This window comes from Triticum dicoccoides, chromosome 5B (genome assembly GCF_002162155.2).
Source record: "Triticum dicoccoides isolate Atlit2015 ecotype Zavitan chromosome 5B, WEW_v2.0, whole genome shotgun sequence".
Lineage (NCBI taxonomy): Eukaryota > Viridiplantae > Streptophyta > Magnoliopsida > Poales > Poaceae > Triticum > Triticum dicoccoides.
Genome location: NC_041389.1, coordinates 616,827,210 through 616,835,957, shown reverse-complemented (window position 1 = coordinate 616,835,957; position 8,748 = coordinate 616,827,210).

Below are 8,748 nucleotides of genomic sequence, written 5' to 3'. Positions count from 1 at the left end.
TTTTTAACTTAGGCGTTTACGGGGTTGTGGCTAAGCCTCTGAGTGGGAGGATTGCTCTCCGCTCGGAATGTTTTTAACTTAGGCGAATCAGGTTCGTGGCTAAGCTCCGAGTGGGAGGATTGCTCTCCATTCAGAATGTTTTTAACTTAGGCGAATTAGGTTCCCGGCTAAGCTCTGAGTGGGAGGGTTGCTCTCCACTCGGAACGTTTTTAACTTAGGCGAATCAGGTTCGCGGCTAAGCTCCGAGTGGGAGGGTTGCTCTCCACTCGAATGTTTTTAACTTAGGCGAATCAGGTTCACAGCTAAGCTCCGAGTGGAAGGGTTGCTCTCCACTCGGAATGTTTTTTCAACTTAGGTGAAGCAGGTTCGCGGATAAGCTACCCACTGGGGATTTGGACACAAATGGTTATGGGGAATCAATCATTAAGATACTGTAAAAAAATCTTGTATTTGAAAAGCAAACAGAAATACTTTTATTACAACCATCGGGTCAAGTGAATTTTCAAGTATAGAAAGGACGAAGCAGCTCTGTGTTCCATGCGCGTGGCTCGTCCATGTTCTTGGCTATGTTGTACATGTGGTACTCTCCATTGTGAAGTACCTTGGTGATGATGAAGGGGCCTTCCCAGGCCGGAGTGAGTTTGTGGGGCCATTTCTGATCCACTCGGAGCACAAGGTCTCCTTCCTGAAATGCTCGACCTCTGACGTTGCGAGCATGGAATCGGCGCATATCTTGTTGATAGATGGTCGACCTAATCAAAGCCATCTCGTGTTCTTCTTCCAGGAGATCAACTGCGTCCTCGCGTGCCTGCTCCGCTTCAGCTTATGAGAAAAGTTCCACTCGAGGGGCATTGTGCAGCAAGTCACTCGGAAGCACAACCTCGGCACAGTACACCAAGAAGAAGGGGGTTCGGTCAGTCGACCGGTTCGGTGTTGTTCTTACCCCCATAGGACGGACGGTAACTCAGTCACCCAAGCTCCAGCAGCGTGCTTGAGGTCGCGCATCAGACGGGGTTTAAACCCTTGAAGGATCAAACCATTCGCCCTTTCTGCTTGTCCATTCGACTGCGGTTGTGCAACGGATGCATAGTAGACCCGAGTGCCTTGGGATGTGCAGAATGCCTTGAACTCATCAAAATCAAAGTTGGAGCCGTTATCTGTGATAATACTGTGAGGTACTCCATATCTGAATATCAACTCCTTGATGAAACTAACGGCAGTGCCTGCACCGAGGTTTTTGATGGGCTTGGCTTCGATCCACTTGGTGAATTTGTCGACTGCTTAAGCAAATGGGTGAAACCACTCGCGCCGGTCTTGAAGGGCCCAACCATATCTAATCCACATACTGCAAATGGCCAGATGAGTGGAATAGTCTTCAGGGCAGACGCAGGCTTGTGGGACATGTTGGAGTAGAACTGACAACCTGCGCACTTGTCGACTATATCTTTCGCCATCTCATTTGCTCGAGGCCAATAGAATCCCGCTCGGTATGCTTTGGCCATGATGGTCCGAGAGGACGCATGGTGACCACAGGTCTGGATATCATTTAGGATTATTCGACCTTCTTCTGGGGTGATGCAGCGCTGAGCCACTCCAGTGACGCTTTCTCTGAAAAGCTGTCCTTTTACACGGTGAAGGCTTTGGATCGACGTACTATCTGGCGCGCCTCATCTTCAAATTATGGGAGCTCTTTTCTGAGAATGTACGCGATGTATGGTACTGTCCAATCAGGCGTGATCACCAAGACTTCCATGATCTGGTCGACCACGGCTGGAACTTTGATCTCAGTCGGGTTGGTTAAACTTATCGGTTGTGGGGGCTCTTCCTTGAAGGGATCTTCTTGTATTGGCGGGGTATGGAGATGCTCCAAGAACACGTTGCTGGGAATAGGTTTCCGAGTGGAACCTATCTTTGCCAGGTCATCATCGGCTTGATTCTTGATTCGAGGTATGTGGTGGAGCTCTAACCCCTCGAACTTCTTCTCTAGCTTTCTCACTGCATTGCAATATCCTGTCATTGCGGGACTCCTGACGTCCCATTCTTTCATTACTTGATTAACCACTAAGTCTGAGTCCCCATAAACCATCAGGCGTCGGACGCTGAGTGAAATGGCCATATGCAACCCATACAATAGCGCCTCATACTCTGCTTCTTTGTTCGAAGAATCAAAGTGAATCTGGAGGACATAACTGGGCTTGTCTCCTCGTGGGGATACTAAGACCACTCCTGCGCCAGAGCCATTCAACATCTTGGACGCATCAAAGAACATGGTCCAATGTTCCGACTGGATTTGAGTCGGATGTTGTTATCCTATCCACTCTGCGAGGAAATCTGCAATTGCTTGAGACTTGATGGCCTTCTTTGCCTCAAACTTGATATCTAGTGGAAGAAGTTCAATCGCCCACTTTGGCACTCGACCAGTTGCACCTGTGTTGTTCAGAATCTCTGACAATGGAGCGTCACTGACGACTGAAACTGAGTGATCAGAAAAATAATGTGCAACCTTCTTCGTGGTTAGGTAAATCCCATAAACAAACTTTTGATAATGAGGGTATCTCTGCTTGGATGGGGTCAAGACCTCTGAAATGTAATAGACTTGGCGCTGAACTTTGAAGGCCTTGCCTTCCTCTTCCCGCTCGATCATGAGCACGGTGATGACAACTTGTCCTGTGGCTGCGATGTAAAGCAGTAGAGGCTCCTTGCTAACTAGAGAAGCAAGCACCGACTGGGTGGAAAGCAGGGCTTTGATCTCTTCAAACGCTGTTTCAGCTTTGTCATTCCACTCGAACTTGTCAGACTTCTTCATCAGTTGGTAAAGAGGTAGTGCCTTTTCACCGAGGAGTGAGATGAATCGACTCAATGCAGCCAAACAACCAGTAAGATTCTGAACGTCATGCACACGCATTGGGCGTTTCATTTGGAGGATTGTGCCAATCTTCTCTGGATTTGCGTCGATCCCTCGTTCGGGAACGAGAAAACTGAGTAACTTTCCCCCTGGGACTCCGAATGCGCATTTTGATGGATTGAGCTTGATATCATACCTTCTCAGGTTGGCAAAGATAGCAAGGTCAGTCAGTAGGTCGGAACCTTTGCGTGACTTAACCATCATGTCATCCATGTATGCTTCCACATTCCGACTTATTTGAGTGAGCAGGCACTTCTGAATCATGCGCATGAATGTGGCGCCAGCATTTTTGAGGCCAAAGGGCATAGTAACATAGCAAAAACACCCGAACGGGGTGATGAAAGCCGTCTTTATCTCGTCGGGTCCATACAGTCGGATCTGATGGTACCCGGAATAAGCATCCAGGAAGGACAGTCGCACACACCCCGTAGTTGAGTCGACTATCTGGTCGATGCGGGGCAGAGGAAAATGATCTTTCGGGCAGGCCCGATTGATGTGCTTGAAGTCAATACACATTCAGAGTGATTTGTTTTTCTTGGGAACCATAATAACATTAGCGAGCCACTCGGAGTGGTATATCTCGCGGATGAACTCAGCAGCCAGGAGCCGAGCCACCTCCTCGCCAATGGCCTTTCTCTTCTCCATGTTGGACCGACGGAGATGCTCCTTAACAGGTTTTACTTTTGGGTCGACTCGCAAATGGTGCTCAGCAAGTCCCCTGGGTACACTCAGCATGTCAGAGGGCTTCCATGCAAACATGTCCCAGTTCTCATGGAGGAACTGGATGAGCGCTTCTTCCTATTTTTTGTCGAGTGTTGTCGAGATATGGGTCGGAGCAGCATTGGGGTCGGCCGGGTGAATGCGGACTGGCTTGGTCTCGCCGGCCGACTGAAATGCAGACTCCGAGGCATGCCTCTTAGCATGCAGCAAATCACTCGGATCTGCAACTCTCTGGTGCTCTTGCCATTCTACTGCCGCCATCTGCTCATCTGCTATCTTTGCTCCGTCTTGAAGATAGTCTTCCGCTCTCTTATGGTTGCCTGAAACCGTTATCACGCCTTTGGGGTCAGGCATCTTCATCTTGAGGTATACATAACACGGTCGAGCCATAAAGGTGGCATATGCAGGTTGGCCCAGAATGGCATGGTAGGCACTCTAGAAATCCATGACCTCAAACGACAACTTCTCCTTGCGGATATTCTTTTCGTCGCCGAAAACCACGTCAAGAGTGATCTGGCCGAGTGATTCGGTTTTCTTTCCTGGGATGATTCTATGGAATCGCATGTTGCTCTCGCTGAGTTTGGACATCGGGATGCCCCTTCCTTTGAGGGCCTCAACATACAGAATATTCAGACCACTGCCACCATCCATCAGAACCTTGGTCAGTCGGGTGCCCCCTACGACTGGGTCGACCACTAGAGCTTGCCGCCTAGGGGTGGCTACGCGTGCCGGGTGGTCGGACTGGTCGAATGTGATGGGTTTTTTGGACCACTTCCGATACCTCTGTGTTGCCGGAGCAACCATGTTCACCTCTCTGTTAATGACCTTCACTCGACTTCTGCTCTCGGGATCAGCACAAATCACCAAGGTGGCATTGACATTGGGGTAACCATCATCATCATCCTTATCTTCTTCTTCCTTCTCGGACTCTTTGTCCTTATCACTGGGTTTACTCTCTCGGAAGTTCTGGATTAGGAGTCGACATTGTCGAGTGGTATGCTTGGGGAGAATCAGGTTCCCCTCTAATACGTCTCCAACGTATCTATAATTTTTGATTGCTCCATGCTACTTTATCTACTATTTTGGACTATATTGGGCTTTATTTTCCACTTTTATATTATTTTTGGGACTAACCTATTAACCGGAGGCCCGGCCCAGAATTGCTGTTTTTTTGCCTATTTCAGTGTTTCGAAGAAACGGAATATCAAACGGAGTCGAAATGGAATAAAACCTTCGGGAACATGATTTTCTCACCGAACATGATCCAAGGGACTTGGACCCTACTCCAAGAAGTAACCGAGGAGGTCACGAGGGTGGGGGGCGCACCCCCCTACCTCGTGGGCCCCCTGTTGCTCCACCGACGTACTCCTTCCTCTTATATATACCTACGTACCCCCGACAGATCAGAACAGGAGCCAAAAACCTAATTCCACCGCCGCAACTTTCTGTATCCACGAGATCCCACCTTGGGGCCTGTTCCGGAGCTCCGCCAGAGGGGGCATCTACCACGGAGGGCTTCTACATCAACACCATAGCCTCTCCGATGAAGTGTGAGTAGTTTACTTCAGACCTTCGGGTCCATAGCTAGTAGCTAGATGGCTTCTTCTCTCTTTTTGGATCTCAATAAAATGTTCTCCCCCTCTCTTGTGGAGAACTATTCGATGTAATCTTCTTTTTGCGGTGTGTTTGTTGAGACGATGAATTGTGGGTTTATGATCCAGATTATCTATGGAAAATATTTGAATCTTCTCTGAATTCTTTTATGTATGATTGAGTTATCTTTGCAAGTCTCTTCGAATTATCCGTTTGGTTTGGCCAACTAGATTGATAGTTCTTGCAATGGGAGAAGTGCTTAGCTTTGGGTTCGATCTTGCGGTGTCCTTACCCAGTGACAGAAAGGGTTGCAAGGCACGTATTGTATTGTTGCCATCGTGGATAACAAGATGTTTTTTTTATCATATTGCATGAATTTATCCCTCTACATCATGTCATCTTGCTTAAGGCGTTACTCTGTTTTTAACTTAATACTCTAGATGCATGCTGGATAGCGGTCGATGAGTGGAATAATAGTAGTAGATGCAGAATCGTCTCGATCTACTTGTCTCGGACGTGATGCCTATAACATGATCATTGCCTAGATATGTTCATAACTATGCTCAATTCTGTCAATTGCTCAACAGTAATTTGTTCACCCACCGTAGAATACTTATGCTCTTGAGAGAAGCCACTAGTGAAACCTATGGCCCCCGGGTCTATTCTCATCATATCAATCTCCATCACTTTATTTACTCGCTTTGTTTTTACTTTGCCTTTTACTTTTCACTTTGCATCTATCTATCAAAAATACCAAAAACATTATTTATCATCTCTATCAGATCTCACCCGCGTAAGAGACCGTGAAGGGATTGACAACCCCTAATCGCGTTGGTTGCGAGTAGCTATCATTTTGTGTAGGTACGAGGGACTTGTGCGTGGTCTCCTACTAGATTGATACCTTAGTTCTCAAAAACTGAGGGAAATACTTACGCTACTTTACTGCATCATCCTCTCCTCTTCGGGGAAAACCAACGCAGTGCTCAAGAGGTAGCAAGAAGAATTTCTGGCGCCATTGCCGGGGAGGCTTACACAAGCAAGTCAACAATACCAAGTACCCATCACAATCCCTATCTCTCGCATTACATTATTTGCCTCTCATTTTCCTCTCCCCCACTTCACCCTTGCCGTTTTATTCGCCCTCTCTTTCCCAATCTCCTCCTCTCTTTCCCGTTTGTCTTTTTTTTCCATTGTCTTTCTGTTTGCTTGTGTGTTGGATTACTTGTTGCCATGGCACAAGATAATACCAAATTGTGTGACTTCTCGAATACCAATAATAATGATTTCCTTATTACTCCGATTGCTCCTCTTAATAATGATGAGTCTTGTGAAATCAATACCATTTTGTTGAATCTTGTTATGAAAGATCAATTCGCTGGCCTTCCTAGTGAAGATGCTGCTACTCATCTAAACAATTTTGTTGATTTGTGTGATATGCAAAAGAAGAAAGATGCGGATAACAATATTGTCAAATTTAAGTTATTTCCGTTTTCACTTAGAGATCGTGCTAAAGTTTGGTTTTCATCTTTGCCTAAAAATAGTATTGATTCTTGGAACAAGTGCAAAGATGCTTTTATCTCTAAGTATTTTCCTCCCGCTAAGATTATCACTCTTAGGAACGATATCATGAATTTTAAACAACTTGATCATGAGCACGTTGCCCAATCTTGGGAAAGAATGAAATTAATGCTTCACAATTGCCCTACTCATGGTTTGAATTTATGGATGATCATACAAAAATTTTATGCCGGATTGAATTTTGCTTCTAGAAATCTTTTAGATTCGGCCGCGGGAGGCACATTTATGGAAATTACGTTAGGATATGCTACAACTTTGCTTGATAACATTATGGCTAATTATTCTCAATGGCACACCGAAAGATCTTCTAGTAAAAAAATGCATGCTATAGAAGAAATTAATGTTTTGAGTGAAAAGATGGATGAACTTATGAAGATGTTTGCTCCTAAAAATACTCCTCTTGATCCCAATGATATGCCTTTGTCTACCTTGCTTGAGAATAATAAGGAATCTATGGATGTGAATTTTGTTGGTAGGAATAGTTTTGGAAACAACGCGTATAGAGGGAATTTTAATCCTAGGCCTTATCCTAGTAATCCTTCTAATAATTATGGAAATTCCTACAACAACTCTTATGGAAATTTTAATAAGATGCCCTCTGAATTTGACAGTAGTGTTAAAGAGTTTATGAATTTAAAAAAGAATTGTAATGCTTTGCTTGAAGAGAAATTGCTTAAAGTTGATGATTTGGCTAGGAACATTGATAGAATTTCTCTTGAAATTGATTCTTTAGCTTAGATCTATTCCTCCTAAGCATGATATCAATGAGTCTCTCAAAGCCATGAGAATTTCCATTGATGAGTGCAAAGAAAGAACCGCTAGGATGCGTGCTTCCAAAGATGCCTTTATTAAAGCGTGTTCTTCCAATTCCTATGAAAATCAAGATGAAGATCTAAAAGTTATTGATGTGTCCCCCATTAAATCTTTGTTTTGCAATATGAATCTTGATAAAACTGAATATGATCTTTCTTTACCTAGAAGGCGTTCTAAGAATTCGGAGTTTCTAGATCTTGATGATGAAATTGATGAAAGTGGGGTTGAAATAAATAGGAACCGAGATGTTGCTAAACCCACTATTTTGGATCTTAAGGAATTTAATTATGAAAATTGCTCTTTGATTGGTTGTATTTCCTTGTTGCAATCCGTGCTAGATTCTCCTCATGCTTATAGTCAAAATAAAGCCTTTACCGAACACATTGTTGATGCCTTGATGCAATCTTATGAAGAAAAACTTGAGTTGAAAGTTTCTATCCCTAGAAAACTCTATGATGAGTGGGAACCCACTATTAAAATTAAAATCAAAGATTATGAGTTTCATGCTTTGTGTGATTTGGGCGCTAGTGTTTGTACTATTCCCAAAGCTTTGTGTGATTTGCTAGATTTCCATGACTTTGATGACTGCTCTCTAAACTTGCACCTTGCGGATTTCACTATTAAAAAGCCTATGGGAAGAACTAATGATGTTCTTATTTTTGCAAATAGGAACTATGTGCCCGTAGATTTTATCGTTCTTGATATAGATTGCAATCCTTCATGTCCTATTATTCTTGGTAGATCTTTCCTTAGAACGATTGGTGCAATTATTGATATGAAAGAAGGGAATATTAGATTCCAATTTCCCTTAAAGAACGGCATGGAACACTTCCCTAGAAAGAAAAGAAAATTACCATATGAATGTATCATGAGAGCCATTTATGGATTGCCTACCAAAGATGGCAATACTTAGATCTATCCTTCCTTTTATGCCTAGCTAGGGGCGTTAAACGATAGCGCTTGTTGGGAGACAACCCAATTTTTTTTTGTGTTTTTTTGTTTCTGTTTAGGAATAAATAATCCATCTAGCCTCTGTTTAGATGTGGTTTTGTCTTTTAATTAGTGTTTGTGCCAAGTAGAACCTATAGGATAACCTACGATGATAGTTGATTTGATTCTGCTGAAAAACAGAAACTTTG